The sequence below is a fragment of the Pleurodeles waltl genome, chromosome 7 (genome assembly GCF_031143425.1).
Source record: "Pleurodeles waltl isolate 20211129_DDA chromosome 7, aPleWal1.hap1.20221129, whole genome shotgun sequence".
Classification (NCBI taxonomy): Eukaryota; Metazoa; Chordata; class Amphibia; order Caudata; family Salamandridae; genus Pleurodeles; species Pleurodeles waltl.
In genome coordinates this window covers 231,268,423-231,288,178 of record NC_090446.1, presented here as the reverse complement: position 1 = coordinate 231,288,178, position 19,756 = coordinate 231,268,423, and positions in this window count along the sequence as shown.

The following is a 19,756-nucleotide window of genomic DNA, read 5'->3' as shown; positions in this document are numbered from 1 at the left end:
GACGACAGCAACCGTAAGTACACACACTTACCTGGTACTGTTGTAGATTGTCAATTTTTGTACACTCACAACATATATTCGGGTAGGGGGTGCGAGGGCGACACACACACGTAACAGCACACTCATATGCACACTCACACAGTCACACACACATTCACATATACACAACAATCACACCACAGCCACCACACACACACACATATACATGTTACAAACACACACAGGTATGCACAGAAACACTGCACAGGCCCACACTCACACAGTACCCTCCAACACCCCAACTTGTCACAACCACAACACAATCGCACCATCTCCAATCTCTTGGCAGGGACCCACAAGGGTCACTACCCAGGGACACATCACACATACATCACAACGTGACACCTACAGGCAAAAAGTACACACAAATACACAACCATACTACTTACCCATCGACTTACACAGAACATTGTATCTAATATAGCATGCACAAAACACCCAGATGCACACAGTCAAAGCACACAAAGCCACAAAACACACCAATAAAAAATCTTGAAAACACAATTGTCCATCACACAACACACACTCTACCACTTTTAGACAAAAGCACTGCACACAACCTCACATATTGGACCAACTCCATACTAGGGAAATAAATGCATGACAAAGATTTAAGCAACAGGTTGGCTTAAATTATTATTATATTCCGAGATATTGGAAAAACAAAGGCCATGGGCCAGTCCATAAATATCGGTCTTAATGCACACATTGCACATCTGTGTGCCCAGAACTTGACTCCTGACTCCCATGTAAGCTCCACAGGCAGGGGCATCTATGGGACAGCAGGTCCCTCAGGGGTTATTTGGGGGGAAGGTTGAGGGGGATTGGGGTTTATGTTTTGCAGGGGGGCCTTTGGGATATGGTTTAGGAGGGGGGGTCTTAGCTTATTCTTAGGTTTAGGAGAGGGTTTTTTTTTTTTCAGGAGGGGCAGACTTCTTGGCAAGGGGAGGGGCATGGGCACTTACAGGTGTGGCAGGAAAGGTCTTGGAGGTGGTAAAGACGGACTTAGAGAGGGGCACAGAACATCCTGGGGTATCATTGGGTGGGAGAGGAGTAGGGAAAAGGGCAAACTCCAAAAGGAAAGCTTTTTTATACACACAGGGACGGTCATAACAAAATGGTTTGAGTATGGAGGAAGAGGGAGTGGTTGTCTGAAGTGTTGGTGTGGATATCTTGGGTGCATGTTTATGTGAGTTACGTTTGTGGTGGTGACTGTCTGTTGGGGTGGTGACTGCAGGTTTGGTGGATGTGCTGCATGTATGTGTGTCAGTGGTTGTGGTGTCGGCAGGTGTGGTGACTGAGGTGGATGTCAGAGGGTCTGCTCTGGTGCTGTCTGTGGGTCGGATTGGTATGGTGGCTGGATCTGTGAATGTTGCTGTAATGTCCGTAGGTGTGTCAGGTGTGCTGTCATTGATGCTGAGGGTGGTGGGGGTATCAGGGCAGGTTGTGACTGTTGCTGTGTGCATCTGCATGTTGCTTGTGTGCATGTCGGTGGTGTGTCTTGTGGTGCTTGTGTTTATCTGAGCTACCCTTGGATGTTGAGGTGGATACACGCCTGTCTGTCTGTCTGCTTTGGCTGGGTCAGGGAAGAGGGGTTTGGGATTGGGAAGAGGAAAGTGGTGGAGGGACCGGAGACAAAGGCCTACTGGCTGCTGTCACTGTGTGGGCCGGAGCCTGTAAGGATCTCTGTAGGCCAGCCAGTGCACCGTGAATGCCCTCAAAGGAATGCATTCCTCAGTTGGATCTGAGTTGCAGGTCCCTGGATGGTGTTCAGGATGGTCGACTGACCCACAGAGATGGACCTCAGGAGGTCAATTGCCTCCACACTGAGGGCAGGAAGCTGACATGGACAGAGGCAGAGGAGCCTGTGGCAAAGGAGATGCTCACCTTCTTTCGTGAGCAGGTATGGCCAACTTGGTGGGGAGCTACAAGGAGGGCGTTGGTAGTAAGGAGGGGTGACGAACTGAGATGGTGCTGGGGTGGTCCCAGATGGGTTTGACACCGCCAGGGAGAGTCCACTGGAGGAGGATTATGAAGATGAAAAACTGGATCCTATCTCTCCCATGACACTCCCCTCGCCCTCCCAGCCACTGGGCACCTCTGTGTTGGTGGTATCATGAATTCAGGCCTCGGGCAAGGAGCTTCCCCACTCGGCTGTGCCCTGTTTCCTTCGCCTGCCAATGCTGATGTAGAGAAACAGAGAGAGAGATTGGGCAATCACATTCTTTACATGCAACTTACATAACACTATATACTACAGTAAGATCACATCTATGTGTAAAACACCCCCAGATAGAAACAATTTCTATTTTCCAACATCATGTTCCAAAAACAACATACATTCCATACCTCATATTACAACAATGTCACACCCAACATAGTCCTACTGTATGTGCACTACATCGCCATCCTATCAGTAAAGCTAAAACACACACAAACTATTCTTGAACAAAATGATTTGACAACATAAAAAGTGTGTCCCTATACTGAGCATCACTGCAAAACAACAATTCATTAATGGAAATCAGTGTTAACTCTGATTTCAAATTCACACCTACTCCAAATCTACACTTGCTCAGTCCATTGCAAGATTTTATGTTCTATGAAAGTCACCTCATCCCATTCCAATTACAGCACAGTATGTTGCTTACCTGTCAGATCTCTAAAATGTAACTGTGTCTATAACATTCACAATGGCAAAAAACAGAGAGGCATCTACTCCATTTGGCATATCCAATAGACTCCTAATCCATTTCAGCGACACATGTATCAACTGTGTTTTTGCAAAGGATTACACAGACATTCTGGACCTACTCATCTTAGTCATTCTCATTGTAAGACCTGGCATCCTTGGTGTTGTCTCCCCTGTCTTTTTTGCCTCTGCTTCCCATGTTTTGACTGTGTGCTAGACTCTGTTTTTGTTGTTTTTGGTAGTCTGGGCACTATACCAATGCTGACCAGTGCTAAAGTGCAAGTGCTCCTGAGTAATTTGTATGTGTAATTGGCTTATTCCTGACTGGCATATTTGATTTATGTATAAGTCCCTAGTAAAGTGCACTAGAGGTGCACAGGGTCAGTAAATTAAATGCTACTAGTGGATCTGCAGCACTGGCTGTGCCACCCTCATGAGTATCTTTGAAAACATGGCTCAGAACTGCCACTGCAGTGTCAGTGTGTGTGGTTTTAAATGGCCAATTCGACCTGACAAATGTAGCCATTTGCCAGGCCTAAACCTTCCCTTTTTATACATGTAAGGAACCCCTAAAGTAGGCCCTTGGTAGCCCAATGGGCAGGGTGCAGTGCATGTTAAAGGTGGGACATGTGGGACATGTACTGATGTGTTTTACATGTCCTAACAGTGAAAGTCTGCTATACTCAGCTTTCATTGTTGCAAGGCCTATTTCTCTCATAGGTTAACATCGGGGCTGCCTTTAACTATAATTAAAATGCAGATTCCCTTTGGAAGCAGATAGAAATATGGAGTTTGGGGGGTTTTGAACTCACAATTTAAAAATCCATCTTTTAAACAAGATGGTTTTTAGATTGTTAGCTTGAAAATGCCACTTTTGGAAAGTAGGCATTTTCTAGCTTAAACCATTCTTTGGCTCTGCCTGTTTGTGGATTCCCTGTGTGGGTCAGACTGACAGTTGGACTGGTGTGAATTCTCTCTAGACAGTGAGACAAAGGGAGCTTGGGAGTAGCCTGCATATCCTGATGGGCCATCTGTGCTAGAGTAGAAGGAGGAGTGGTCACTTACACCTGAATGGGCTGTGCCTGCCCTCCAACTCCCTGGTGTAAGCCTTGCACCTGGCCTGGGCAAGACAGGATCTTGTGAACAACAGAGTCTTTCCTTTGAAGTTTTCCAACTTCAAAGACAGAAAGGAGTATAAATATTGGATCCAAAACCGAACATTTTCAGATTTCTTCAAGGATTCAAGGGGAACCTCTGCCAAGGAGAAGAGCTGAAGAGCTGCGGAGAAGTGCTGCTCGTCCCTGTGACTGTGCTTTGTTGGGCTATCCTGCAGTTGCTGCTTCTGCCTGTAAAAGGGGACAAAGACTAGCCTTTGTTATGCATTCCCGCTTGAGAAGAATCGCCAAGGGTGTGAGTTGAGCTTGCTGCTGTTGTTGAAGTCTCAGGGCCATCAAAGACTTCCTCTGCCCACACCTGGACACTCTGCTGAGACTCTTACCCTGCCAAGTGATGCCCCATCCAGTCCCAGGGCCCTTGAAAGGTGAATCTGGAGGAAATGGGCTGAAATCCACACAAAGACCGCTGTGCAGTGAAATTTTCGATGCACCATCCGCAACGCACCTGATAAACGACAGGCCGCCGGCCTCATGGCTGAAATCGATGCTCCGCCTGCATCTCGGCTGGAAGATCGATGCAGCATGTCTGGAGAATCGACGCGCAACACCTGGTAGCGGCTGCTGATAACAACGCAAACCCCACTTAGCGATGTTTCCTGATACCGTGCGACCGGATTTCAACGCAAGATCACTGGGCATGAAAAATCGTTGCAAAGCCTGCCAGGATCCAAGGTGCCTGTCTGGAAATCAATGCAGCGTTCTCTTATAAGGGAGAAAACAACGCACCGCCAACCCGACCGGAAAAGACATTTAGGAGTAAGGAATCAATGCATTGCTGACTTTTCCAATGCACGCTCACACATGCGGCTTTAATTTCGAACCAAACCAGGTACTTTGTGTCTCAACAGCATTCTAACTGCATTCTAAGGATTAAGACACTTAGGTGGTCATTATGACAATGGCGGTGACTATTGAAGTGGCGGTAATCCCATCAACAGGCTGTCGGTATTTACCACCAAACTTTGACCATGGCGGCGATAACTCCCATAGACAGCCAATGTGCCACACCAACTACCAGGGTGTTAACACCACTGACCACTGCGCTAGCCATCAACAGCCAGGTGGATACCGCCCATCATACTGCCCGCCATATTATGACATCGAAACAGCCATGATTTCCGTGGTGGTACAGAAACAGAACACAGAAGACAAAAGACTCACCATTGGAGACACAGGGAAGACCAACACCGCAATGGAACCGGAAAATCAAGTCTTCCCAATCCACATCTACGGCATGCTCCACCTGGAAACCCAACGCCAGTGATAGGTGAGTACAGCTGCCTAGCACACAAGGGAGGGAGAGAGGAAAAGGAGAGTGACACACACACGCACAACACACACCATACACACACCCATCATACACACAACTAGTTGCAGAGGAAAACCAGTCTCACAGGACACACGTCATAATAATGCAGGGACAACAATTAGCCAGAACTGATAGTGTAATTTGATGCCAACAGCCACCTTAATGTCCATGTGACAAGAGAAATATGAGTCACTGTTCAGAAAGGGCCAATGGACAGTCCAAAGTACAAAAGGCCCACATGGCCACAGGGCACAGTCCAAGGCCCAACTTGTTCCCTGACAAAATCTGCACTACACTGTGCAGGGGCATGATGTTGGGAATGGCCAGGCACATCAGGGGGAGGGGGGCAACTCAGCTAAAGTGGGGAACTTGCCCACTGGTTCTGTAGGGGGCTCCATGCCCATTTCACGTTGTTGGGGTGTGCAAGGTCACAGTCTCTGAGGTGGGGGACTTGCCCACTGGTTCTTAAGGGGGCCCCACGCCCATTTCACATTTCTGGGGAGTGCAAGGTAAAAGCCTCTGAGGTAGGGAACTTGCCCACTGGTTCTGGAGGGGGATCCATGCCCATTTAATATTGCTGGGGGGTGCTAGGTCACAGTCTCTTTGGTGGGGGACTTGCCCACTGGTTCTGGAGGGGGCTCCTTGTACAAAAGTCCCTGGAGGGTGGCCTACATGCCCTCTGCTGGAGGTGAGGGCTGTTGTGTCTGAGCTGGAGGTGAGGGCTACTGTGTCCCAGTTGGAGGTGAGGGCTGCTGTGTCCCAGTTGGAGGTGAGGGCTGCTGTGTCCCAGCTGGAGGTGAGGGCTACTGTGTTCCATTTGGAGGTGGGGGATGCTATGTCCCAGCTGGAGGTGAGGGCTGCTGTGTCCCAGTTGGAGGTGAGGGCTGCCGTGTCCCACCTGGATGTGAGGGCTGCTGTGTCCCAGTTGGAGGTGAGGGCTGCTGTGTCCCAGTTGGAGGTGAGTGCTGCCGTGTCCCAGTTGGAGGTGAGGGCTGCTGTGTCCCAGTTGGAGGTGAGGGCTGCTGTGTCCCAGTTGGAGGTGAGGGCTCCTTGACCACTGCTGTTGGAGGAGGCCTCTTGATTCTCTTAGTTTGTGGAGTGGGATCCTTCCCTTTCTTGGGTGGTGGAGTGGGATCCTTCCCTTTCTTGGGTGGTGGAGTGGAATCCTTTCCTCTCTTTGGTGGTGAAGGGGGATCCTTTCCTTTCTTGCCCACACGACTAGGAGGTGCCTCCACCTTCCCCATGGACCGTTTGGCTGAGGTGCTAGGCTTGGTCGTTGTGACCCTGCTCTTACGGGCAGGATGGGGTATGGAGAAGGAGGGAAGAGGTCAAATTGGGCAAGGAAAAGCTTCTTAGGGATGGTGTGGCATGATGAGGGAGGAGGGATGGGAGTGGAGGTTGAAGGTGTATGTCTGCTGGACTTGGATGCAGGTGCAGGTGCTTGGGCAGTGTGCTGATGTGAGGTGGGTGGCTGTTGGGTGTCTGTTTGCGAGCGTTTGTGTCTCTTAGGTAGCGGGTGGCAGACAGGTTGGGAGAGGACTCAGGGGACATGTGGATGGATGTTGTGGAGGTGTCTGCAAATGAGGTGTGTGTGCTGCTTGGTGTGGTTATGGTGGTGGTCGTTGATGCAGGGCATGTAGGTGTGAGTGCGGATGTGACAGTGAGGGAAAAGGAGGAGTAGGAGGGGGAGACAGTGGAGGCAGTGGATGTTGTTGTATGTGCAACTGTCTGTTGTTTGTGAGAGTGCTTGTAGCCTGAGGTGTGCTGCCTGTGTTTGTCTGTGCCACTCTTGTGTGATGATTTGTGTCCATGCTTGTCTGTATGTGTGCATGGGATGGGTTGAGGAGACTGGGACTGGGAAGCGGTAGTTGGAGGGGGGATGACAGGAACAAGGACAATGGCTGCCATCAGAGAGGAGGCCAGAACCTGGAACGATTGGTGTTGGACCTTCAATCCACCATGAATGCCCTCCAGGAATGAATTGCATTGTTGCATCTGCGATGCCAACCCCTGGATGGCATTCACAGTGGTTGACTGACCTACAGAGATGGACCTCAGGAGGTCAATAGCCTCCTCACTGAGGGCAGCAGGGCAGACTGGGGCAGGGCCTGAGGTGCCAGGGGCGAAGGAGATGCCCACCCTCCTGGGTGAGCGGGCATGGACAACTCGGTGAGGGGCTACTGGGAGGGCGGTGCTGGTATGGGGGTGGCAGCTGAACCTGTAGCTGGGGTGGTCCCAGAGGTGTCCACCACCACCAGGGAGCTTCCATCAGAGGAGGAATCTGAGTCAGTGGTGTCACCTCCTGTCTCCGCAGTGGTGCTCTCTTTGCCCTCTGTCCCACTGGTCCCCTCGGTGTTAGTGGACTCTGCCTCTGCAGTCTCCAATCCCCTGGTGAGAGTCTGGGTCCTGGCCTTGGCAAGGCAGGATTTCACAATCAAGAGAGACTTTCCTTGGAAGTAGGCCTACTTCAAAGGAGAAATTGGGTATAAGAAGGGCACCCAAAACCACAGACTTTAGAACACTTCTCGAAACCAAGAGGAATCTCTGCCTGGAGAAGAGCTGAAAAGCTGAGGAAGAAGACTTGTCCTGTCTGTGACTATGCTTTGTGGAGCTATCCTGCAGTTGCTGCTTCTACCAGAGTAAGAGGGCAAAGACTGGACTTTGTGTGCCTTCCATCTTGTGAAGATCTCCAAGGTCTTGATTTAGAGCTTGCCTCCTGTTGTTTGAAGTCTCAGGGACAGCAAAGACTTCTCTCTGTCAGCACCTGGAGTCTCTGGAGAGACTCCCACTCTGCCCTGTGGTGCCCATCCAGTTCCTGGGACCCTGAAAGGAGAAGCTGGCAGCCTAAGAGGAAGAAATCCATGCACAGAACGCCGTGCGAGGAAAATATCGACGCAACTCAGATCTGCGGCTGGGAAATCAATGCGCCGCTGGCTTCGCGGCTGAAAAACGACACTCGCCTGTAGCGCGACTGAAGAATCGATGCACAGAGCTGGAGAAACGACGTGCAGCATTGCTGATGGAGGCTGAGAGATCGCAACCCACGCTGCATGGTTTTCGGATTATCATGGGGCTGGATTTCCAATGCAAACACCGCTGGGCATGTAAAAACAACGCAAGGCCTGTCCGGACCCGAGAGTGCTGACCGGATTGATGTGTCGCTCTTCTGCAGAGATAAGAAACGCCAGCTCCGACCTGACAAAACAAGAAACAACGCAAGGTGTTGCTCGTGAGTGAAATCGATGCATCGCAAGCCCTTTTTGACGCACACTTGCCCGTGCTGGGTTATTTTGGACGCACCCAAGGTACATTTTCATTCTAATATTGTTAGTGTGTTTAAAACTACACAAAGCCTTTTTGCTTTTTTATTGATAATTTGATTTGTGTATTGTGGATTTTTTTTATCGTTTCGGTCTTGTTTTGTTTAGATCAATATATTCTATTTTTCTAAACCTGTGTTATGTAATTTTGTAGAAGCTGGCAGCCTAAGAGGAAGAAATCCATGCACAGAAAGCCGTGTGGAGAAAAGATCGACGCAACTCAGATCTGCGGCTGGGAAATCGATGTGCCGCTGGCCTCGCGGCTGAAAATCGACACTCGCCTGTAGCGCGAGAGAATAATCGATGCATAGAGCTGGAGAAATGACGTGCAGCAGCGCTGATAGAGGCTGAGAGATCGCAACCAACGCTGCATGGTTCAGATCATCATGCGGCTGGATTTCCACCGCAAACACTGCTGGGCATGTTAAAACAACGCAAGGCCTGCCAGGGCCTGAGAGTGCTGACTGGTTTGATGCATCACTCTCCTGCAGAGAGAAGAAACAACACGCTCTGACCCAACAAAACGAGAAATGACGCAAGGTGTCGCTCGTGAGTGAAATGGATGCATCCTAAGCCCTTTGCCTGTGCGGGGTTATTTTTGACGCACCCAAGGTACATTTTCATGCTAATAGTGTTAGTGTGTTTAAAACTACACAGACTTTTTGCTTTTTTATTGATAACTTGATTTGTGTATTGTGGATTTTTGTCGTTTCGGTCTTCTTTTGTTTAGATAAATATTCTCTATTTTTCTAAACCTGTGTTGTGTAATTTTGTAGTGATTTCATTAAGTTACTCTGTGTGTTGGTACAAATACTTTACACCTAGCACTCTGAAGTTAAGCCTACTGCTCGTGCCAATCTACCAAGGGGGTAAGCAGGGGTTAGCTGATAGTGATTCTCCATTACTCTGGCTAGAGTGAGGGTCCTTCCTTGGATAGGGAGCAACCTGACTACCAACCAAAGACCCTATTTCTAACATGTGTCATTTCTATAATTTGCAGATATATTGCCATTCCTATTGTCCAATCACATTACTGCTCTATGTACACTGAGGTGGTGGTCCATTGTTCAAATTGTAATACCCTACTCACTCTTGTGTCCCTTAGATACCTGCCACTGTGTAGGAATCGGAGGAGGAGACAAGACCCTGTGTACAGACCCCTTGTGGACTTGGCTACACTGGAGGACAGACACATAATACTCACCTATAGAATGGACCCTGATCTGATATCAGTTATCCATCATCCCACTAGGATCCTCCATTTTGTGCAGGTTCTATCCGTTCCTCATTTCCTGGCAACTAGATCTTTCCAAGTGACAGTGAGCTTGGCAGCAGGAATGTCACAGCCAATGTTCTCAATTGTGCTGGTAAGGGTTTTGTCTGCCCTGGTGAAGCACATGTGCAGCGATATTGTTTTTCCCAAGATGGAAGATTTGGTCACTGTGAAGGCAGGATTCCATGCAATGGGACATATACCAAATATTATTGGGGTGACTGACGGTACACATGCTGCATTTGTCCCCCCTCCAGAATGAACAGGTGTTCAGGAATCAGAAGTGTGCAAATGGTGTGTCTGGCTGTCTAGTACATCTCCCACATCACTGCCAAGTATCCTGGGTCGGTGCATGAAGCCTTCGTCCTGAGGAATAGCAGCATCCCAAATGTGATGGCACAACTACAGGGGCACAGGGTGTGGCAAATTGGTGAGCCCGACTCCTCACCCAATGTATGTCAGTGTATGCCTTCTGGTGTTAACCCTCTACCATTGTGTAAGGCTAATGTTTGTCCCTCAATACTTGCAGGTGGCTCTGGCTACCCAAACCTATTGTGGCTCCTGAACCCTGTGAAGAATGCCAGGACAGGGGCTAAGAATCGTTATAATGATGCACATGGGCAAACCAGGAGAACTATTGAAAGGACCTTCGGCCTCCTGAAGGGCAGGTTCAGATGCCTCCATCTAACAGGTGGATCCCTGTGCTACTCACCCAAGAAGGTCTGCTAGATAGTAGTGGCATGCTGCATGTTGCACAACCTGGCCCTCAGACGACATGTTCCTTATCTGCAGGAGGAGGAGACTGGAAATGCCCCAGTGGCAGCAGTGGACCCTGAGGACAGTGAGGATGAGGAGTCCGAGGATGAGGATGTGGACGACAGAACATCAGTTTTACATCAATACTTCCAATGACACACAGGTGAGACAGTGGAACTGACCATTCCTCTAATTATTGATGTTTTCTGTGGCTGTAGCAGGATGTCATTCACTTCCTTTGCATTTCTACTCACTGTCACCTATGGCTTCTCATTTTGCAGATGTTGGTGATGTAACAACTGTGTACTGATGTGATGACTACAAACAGCTACAGGTCATTAGGTGTCTGCTAGCACAGTGATCAGATCATTTGCACACGATGTGACTGTTTCCATAAATGCACATGTTCATCACATAAAACACTATCACTCAAGTTGTGTTTATTGTAGTGTAAATAATTGACGGAAAAGTGCAACCGAATGGGGTGATGGTTGAGGAAAGTCCATGGTATTGTTCCAGTTTGTTTGTAGCACAGGTCCAGTGTCCAAAGGGCCACAGGAAGGGAGCAAAGGCAGTTCAAAGTGAACAAGGTGACAGGGTGGGACATTCAGGAGGGTCTAATTTCCTGGCAGTGGTCTTGGTCTTGCCAAGTGTCTCTGGCTTCTGGTTGGGTCGTAGGGAACATTTGCGGGGTGGTTCACCTTCTGCAGGAGGTGGAGTGCTGGTGGCCTGTGGGTCCTGTGGCAGAGCATCCTGCCCACCAGCTGCAGCGGAAGTGGTGGACTGGTCAGTAGACTGGCTAGTGGTAGTGGCCTGCTGGTGTGCTGTCCATTCTCTCATGATGTTGGCCATATCTTCCAGCACTCCTGCTATGGAGATCATGGTGGTGTTGAGTCCTGCAAATCCTTCCTGATCTCTTGATGGTGTACCTTCTGCAGCGGCTTGTTCTCCTGCATGTTGGTAAGGATCTGACCCATTTTGTTCTGGGATTGTTGTTAAGCCCCTAGAATGTTAGTGAGTGCCTCCTCGAGAGTCGGTTCCACTGGCCGGTCCTCCTCTTGGTGCACAGTGGTCCTCCCAGTGTCCCTGTTCCCCTGTGCCTCTGTCCCCTGAACGGTGTTCCCATTGCCACTGACCCCAGGTCTCCGATTGTCTTGGGGGTGAAGTGTGGACCTGGGTCCCTGTACAGGTGAGCACACTGCTTATTGACGTGTCCTGGGGACAGAGGTGGGGGTACGCTGGGTGGGTGCTGTGGTGCTAGATACTGATAGGGGAGGCTCTGTGGTGGACTTTGAGTAGGCTGGGGTGGCTGACTGACCAGTGGTCTCTGATGGGCCAGGTAGTGTATCTAGATCCTGATGTCCAGAGTTACAGTCATCACTGGGGGCATCTTCTGTTTGGGACTGGATAGTCGTGGCACCTCCTTGCCATTGAGATTGGCTGGGACACCTGTGGTGATGTAAGTGGTGTATTATACTTCATGTCTGTGACATATTGTACATCCCTAGCTACCACTCTATTGTTACCCTGCCACCTTTGTTTGTGTATGGTGATGTACTGTGGGATTGTTAGTTCTCCATGCTGTGCATGCATTCGTGATGGGTGTACATGCAGGCCTGGGAGGGCTGTCCTTGTATTGATATTGCATTCAGGGCATTGGGGTTAGTCAGGTGTGTAGGTGCAGTGTGTGGGATGGATTGGAGTGGTGGGAGTGAGGGTGAGGGTGTGTGATGGCATGCAGGTATGGGGGTGATGAGTAGTAAATATTGACTCACCAGTGTCCAGTCCTCCGGCTACTCCAGTGAGTCCCTCAGGATGCAGTATTGCCAAGACTTGCTCCTCCCATGCTGTGAGCTGTGGGGGAGGAATGGGGGATCCACCGCGAGTCCTCTGGATGGCGAGCTGGTGCCTTGCTGCCACGGAACGTACCTTCCAACGTAGTTCGTTCCACCTCTTCCTGATGTCATCCCTTGTTCTTGGATGCTGTGCCATGTCCTTCACTTGGTCCACTGTTCTCAGCCATAGCTCCATCTTCCTGGCAATGGATATTTTCTGTACCTGTGCTCCAAACAGCTATGGCTCTACCCTGACTATTTTCTCCACCGTGACCCGCAACTCCTCATCAGTGAATCAAGGGTGCCTTAGTGGGGACATGGGTGTTGTGTGGTGTCTGTTGTGCAGAGGGTGTTAAGTGATGTGGTGGGGTGTGGGATGTGGGGTGTGTGATGGATGAATAGGTGTTTATGGTATGTGCGTGTATTTGTCTTAGTGGTCTTCGTGTTAGTCTCATGTGATTATTGGTATTCATGAAGGGTTGTGGGTAATGTGGGTGCATGTTTTATAGTGCTGTGGGTGGGTGGGTGTGGTGTGTGTATCAATGTCAGGTGTGTGATTTTCATTTAGTCCAATGTTGTGTTGTTTTATATTTGGGTGGCCATTATGAGCGTGAAAGTGTGTACTGCCGTTGAATGTCCGCCGTGATGATTCATGGGTCATAATGTGGTGGGTGTTATTTTGATGGCGCGACGGTATGGGTGTTCGTACCGACACTTTACCACTGACCTTTGGGCTGGTGGATTTGTGCATGTGGAACTATTCTGGCAGTTTGGTGTGTGTGTCATAATATGGTGAATGGATATTTGCCACCACAGCAGTTTGTTGGTGTAGTAGGCTGGCCTGGCTTGTAGTGGGTACCAAGGGGTACTTACACTCTGTACCAGGTCCAGTTATCCCTTATTAGTGTAGAAGGGGTGTTTCTAGCAGCTTAGGCTGATAGAAGGTAGCTATAGCAGAGCAGCTTAGGCTGAACTAGGAGACATGCAAAGCTCCTACTATACCACTGGTGTCATATGCACAATATCATAAGAAAACACAATACACAGATATACTAAAAATAAAGGTACTTTGTTTTTATGACAATATGCCAAAAGTATCTCAGTGAGTACCCTCAGTATGAGGATGCCAAATATACACAAGCTATATGTACACAATACCAAAAATATGCAGTAATAGCAAAAGGATTGCAATAGGAGCACATAGGTATAGGGGCAACACAAACCATATACTCCAAAAGTGGAATGCGAACCACAAATGGACCCCAAACCTATGTGAGCTTGTAGAGGGTCGCTGGGGCTGTAAGAAAACAGTGAGGGTTAGAAAAATAGCCCACCCCAAGACCCTGAAAAGTAGGTGTAAAGGGCACCTATATTCCCCAGAAAGCACAGAAGTCGTGATAGGGGAATTCTGCAAGGAAGACCAACACTAGCAATGCAACCAAAGTGGATTTCCGGACGAGAGTACCTGTGGAACAAGGGGACCAAGTCCAAGAGTCGCGACAAAGTCGAGAGTGGGCAGATGCCCAGGAAATGCCAGCTGAGGGTGCAAAGAAGCTGCCACTGGATGGTAGAAGCTGTGGATTCTGCAAGAACGAAGAGGGCTAGAAACTTACCCTTTGGAGGATGGATGTCCCACGTCGTGAAGAAGCTTTCAGAGGTGTTCCCACGCAGAAGGACCACAAACAAGCCTTGCTAGCTGCAAGGGTCACGTTTAGGGTTTTTGGATGCTGCTGTGGCCCAGGAGGGACCAGGATGTTGCCACTTGGATGAGGAGACAGAGGGGGCGCCCAGCAAGTCAGGGGGCCCTCACAGAAGCAGGCAGCACCCGCAGAAGTACCAGAACAGGCACTTGGAAGAGGAGTGAACCGGAGCTCACCCGGAGACACAAAAGGGAGTCCCACGGCGCCGGAGGACAACTCAGGAGGTTGTGCACTGCAGGTTAGAGTGTCGGGGACCCTGGCTTGGCTGTGCACAAAGGAAATCCTGGAAGAGTGCACAGGAGCCGGAGCAGCTGCAAATCACGCAGTACCCAGCAATGCAGTCTAGCGTGGGGAGGCAAGGACTTACCTCCACCAAACTTGGACTGAAGAGTCACTGGACTGTGTGAGTCACTTGGACAGAGTTGCTGAGTTCCAGGGACCACGCTTGTTGTGCTGAGAGGGGACCCAGAGGACCAATGATGCAGTCTTTTGTTGCCTTCGGTTGCAGGGGGAAGATTCCGTCGTCCCACTGGAGATTTCTTCAGAGCTCCTGGTGCAGAAAGGAGGCAGGCTACCCCCAGAGCATGCACCACCAGGAAACAGGCGAGAAAGCGGCAGGATCAGCGATACAAGGTTGCAGTGGTCGTCTTTGCTACTTTGTTGCGGTTTTGCAGGCGTCCTGAGCAGTCAGCGGTCGATCCTTTGGCAGAAGGTAAAGAGAGAGATGCAGAGGAACTCTGATGAGCTCTTGCATTCATTATCTAAAGAATTCCCCAAAGCAGAGACCCTAAATAGCCAGGAAAGGAGGTTTGGCTACCTAGGAAGGAGGATAGGCTAGCAACACAGGTAAGAGCCTATCAGAAGGAGTCTCTGACGTCACCTGCTGGCACTGGCCACTCAGAGCAGTCCAGTGTGCCAGCAGCACCTCTGTTTCCAAGATGGCAGAGGTCTGGAGCACACTGGAGGCGCTCTGGGCACCTCCCCTGGGAGGTGATGGTCAGGGGAGTGGTCACTCCCCTTTCCTTTGTCCAGTTTTGCGCCAGAGCAGGGCTGGGGGATCCCTGAACCGGTGTAGACTGGCTTATGCAGAGATGGGCACCATCCGTGCCCATCAAAGCATTTCCAGAGGCTGGGGGAGGCTACTCCTCCCCAGCCCTGACACCGTTTTCCAATGGGAGAGGGTGTAACACCCTCTCTCTGAGGAAGTCCTTTGTTCTGCCTTCCTGGGCCAAGCCTGGCTGGACCCCAGGAGGGCAGAAACCTGTCTGAGGGGTTGGCAGCAGCAGCAGTTGCAGTGAAACCCCAGGAAAGGCAGTTTGGCAGTACCCAGGTCTGTGCTAGAGACTCTTGGGCTCACAGAATTGTGTCCCCAATGCCAGAATGGCATTGGGGTGACAATTCCATGATCTTAGACATGTTACATGGCCATGTTCGGAGTTACCATTGTGACGCTATACATAGGTAGTGACCTATGTATAGTGCACGCGTGAAATGGTGTCCCCGCACTCACAAAGTCCGGGGAATTTACCCTGAACGATGTGGGGGCACCTTGGCTAGTGCCAGGGTGCACACACACTAAGTAACTTAGCACCCAACCTTTACCAGGTAAAGGTTAGACATATAGGTGACTTATAAGTTACTTAAGTGCAGTGGTAAATGGCTGTGAAATAACATGGACGTTATTTCACTCAGGCTGCAGTGGCAGGCCTGTGTAAGAGTTGTCAGAGCTCCCTATGGATGGCAAAAGAGATGCTGCAGCCCATAGGGATCTCCTGGAACCCCAATACCCTGGGTACCTCAGTACAATATACTAGGGAATTATAAGGGTGTTCCAGTATGCCAATGTGAATTGGTGAAATTGGTCACTAGCCTGTTAGTGACAATTTAGAAAACAGAGAGAGCATAATCACTGAGGTTTTGATTAGCAGAGCTTCAGTGAGACAGTTAGTCATCACACAGGGAACACATGCAGGGCACACTTATGAGCACTGGGGCCCTGGCTGGCAGGGTCCCAGTGACACATACACTAAAACAACATATATACAGTGAAATATTGGGGTAACATGCCAGGCAGGATGGTACTTTCCTACACAACCCCCCCCCCCCCAAACGAAGGACAATAAGACTAGCCGCGACCTGATGAGTCTTCATTGTCTAAGTGGAAATATCTGGAGAGTCCATCTGCATTGGAGTGGGTACTCCCAGGTCTATGTTCCACTGTATAGACTATTCCCTGTAGAGATATGGACCACCTCAACAATTTATGGTTTTCACCTTTCATTTTTTTTAGCCAAAGTAGAGGTTTGTGGTCTGTCTGAACAATGAAGTGAGTGCCAAACAGGTATGGCCTCAACTTCTTCAGTGTCCAGACCACAGCAAAGGCCTCCCTCTCTATGGCAGACCAACGCTTTTCTCTAGGAGTCAACCTCCTGCTGATAAAAGCAACAGGTTGATCCTGGCCCTCAGAATTGAGTTGTGATAAGACTGCCTCTACCCCTAATTCAGATGCATCAGTTTGAACAATTAATTTCTTGGAGTAACATGGGATTTTTAGGGCAGGTGCAGTGCACATGGCCTGTTTGAGCTCCTCAAAAGCTTTCTGACAGCTAGCTGTCCATAATACCTTTTTAGGCATTTTCTTAGAAGTGAGGTCATTAAGAGGGGCTGCAATGGAGCCATAGTTCTTAATGAACCTCCTGTAATACCCAGTGAGGCCTAAGAAGGCTCTCACCTGGGTCTGAGTTGTAGGGGGAACCCAATCCATGATAGTTTGGATTTTCTCCTGAAGTGGTGCAATCTGTTCTCCACCTACAAGGTGTCCCAGATAAACCACTTTCCCCTGCCCTATCTGGCACTTTGAAGCCTTGATAGTGAAGCCTGCCTTTTGCAGGGCCTCCAAATTTTTCCATAGGTGGACCAGGTGATCATCCCAGGTGGAGCTAAAGACAGCTATATCATCCAGATATGCTGCAATAAAAGCCTCCAACCCCTGCAGGACTGTATTCACCAACCTCTGAAAAGTGGCAGGTGCATTTTTCAAACCAAAGGGCATTACTGTGAATTGGTAGTGCCCTCCAATAGTCGAAAATGCAGTTTTTGCTTTAGCATCCTCTGCTAATTTGATCTGCCAATACCCTGCAGTCAAATCAACGGTGCTTAGATACTTGGCAGATGCCAGTGTATCTATTAGCTCATCTGCCCTGGGTATAGGGTGAGCATCAATTTTTGTTACCTGGTTGAGACCTCTGTAATCTACACAAAACCTCATCTCTCTTTTCCCATCTTTTGAGTGAGGCTTTGGTACAAGCACCACAGGAGAGGCCCATGGGCTTTCAAATGTTCAACCACTCCCAGTTCAAGCATTTTCTGAACCTCTTGTTTTATGCAGTCTCTGACATGGTCAGGCTGCCTATAGATCTTACTTTTGACAGGCATGCTGTCTCCAGTATCTATAGTGTGCTCACACCAAGAAGTGGTGCCTGGCACAGTAGAAAAGAGTTCAGAAAACTGACCCAGGAGATTTATGCAGTTGTCTTTCTGCTCAGCAGTAAGACAGTCTGCCAGCACTACACCTTCCACTAGAGCATCTTGTTCTGCGGAAGAGAAGAGATCAGGGAGAGGGGCACTCTCTTCTTCCTTTCTTTTATCTGTTGCCATGAGCAGGGTGAGATCAGCCCTGTCATAGTAGGGTTTTAGGCGATTGACATGGAGCACCCTAAGGGGACTCCTGGCAGTGCCCAAGTCAACCAAGTAGGTGACTTCTCCCTTCTTTTCAACAATGATGTGGGGTCCACTCCATTTGTCTTGGAGTGCTCTTGGGGCCACAGGCTCCAAGACCCACACCTTCTGTCCTGGTTGGTACTGAATGAGATCAGCCTTCTGGTCATGCCATTGCTTTTGGAGCTCTTGGCTGGCCTGAAGATTTTTACTGGCCTTTTTCATGTACTCAGCCATTCTGGATCTTAGGCAGAGTACATCGTCCACTATGTCTTGCTTGGGAGCTTTTAAAGGTTGTTCCCAACCCTCCTTCACAAGTGTTAGAGGACCTCTTACAGGGTGTCCAAATAGGAGTTCAAAGAGGCTGAAGCCCACTCCTTTCTGGGGTACCTCCCCGTAAGCAAAAAGGAGGCAAGGTAACAGGACTTCCCATCTCCTCCTGAAATTTTCAGGGAGTCCCATTATCATTCCTTTGAGAGTTTTATTAAACCTCTCTACCAGTCCATTTGTTTGTGGATGATAAGGTGTGGTGAATTTGTATGTTACACCACATTCCTTCCACATGGCCTTCAAGTATGCAGACATAAAGTTGCTACCCCTGTCTGATACAACCTCTTTAGGGAAACCCACCCTGGAAAAGATTCCCAGGAGGGCTTTTGCCACTGCAGGTGCTGTAGTGGTCCTTAGAGGAATTGCTTCAGGATACCTTGTGGCATGGTCCACTACCACCAAGATAAACCTATTGCCTGAAGCAGTAGGAGGGTCAAGGGGGCAAACTATGTCAACCCCTACCCTTTCAAAGGGAACCCCAACCACAGGCAGTGGAATAAGGGGAGCCTTTGGAGTGCCACCAGTCTTACCACTGGCTTGGCAGGTCACGCAGGACTTACAAAAATCCTTTGTGTCCTCTGACATCCTAGGCCAGTGAAACAGGAGGACAAGCCTTTCCCATGTTTTGATCTGACCCAAATGTCCAGCCAAGGGAATGTTGTGTGCCAGAGTAAGGAGGAACTCTCTGTATTGCAGGGGAATGACCAATCTCCAGGCTGCTCCAGGTTTTGGGTCCCTTGCCTCTGTATACAAGAGGTTGTCCTCCCAGTAAACTCTATGTGAGTCACTGACATCCCCATTTTGCTGTTTGACAGCTTGCTGTCTTAGACCCTCTAATGTGGGACAGTTTTGTTGTGCCACACTCAGCTCCTCCCTGGCAGGCCCCCCTCCACCCAAAAGCTCAGCAGTGTCTGCTGCCAGCTCCTCTGGTGAAGGTTCTGCACAGGGGGGAAATTCTTCTTCCTCAGAAGTAGAATCATCTGTAGAGGGAGGGATAGTGGGTAGGGATTTACCCTTACTAACCCTAGCTTTAGGGAGCAATTGGTCCATTGTTCCAGGATCCAAGTCACCATGTCCTTTTTGCTTTTTGGCCTGAGCCCTTGTCACAGCGAAAATATGCCCAGGAATGCCCAGCATTGCTGCATGAGCCTCCAACTCCACTTCTGCCCAAGCTGATGTCTCTAAATCGTTCCCTAGTAGACAGTCTACAGGTATATCTGAGGCAACCACAACTTTCTTTGGACCAGTAATCCCCCCCCAGTTGAGATTTACAACAGCCATGGGGTGGCTAAGAGTGTTGTTATGAGCGTCTGTCACTTGGTACTGGTGACCAAGTAGGTGTTGTTCAGGGTGTACCAGTTTCTCTATTACCATGGTAACACTGGAACCTGTGTCCCTGTAGGCCTGAACCTCAACACCATTGATTAGGGGAAGTTGCTTGTACTTATCCATATTAAGGGGACAAGCAACCAAGGTGGCCAAATCAATGGCACCTTCAGAGACTAACACAGCCTCTGTGGTCTCCCTAACAAGACCAACCCCAACTAAATTACCAAAAGTGAGCCCAGCTACTCCCTTGGATTGGCTATCAGTAGGTTTGCTCCCACCAC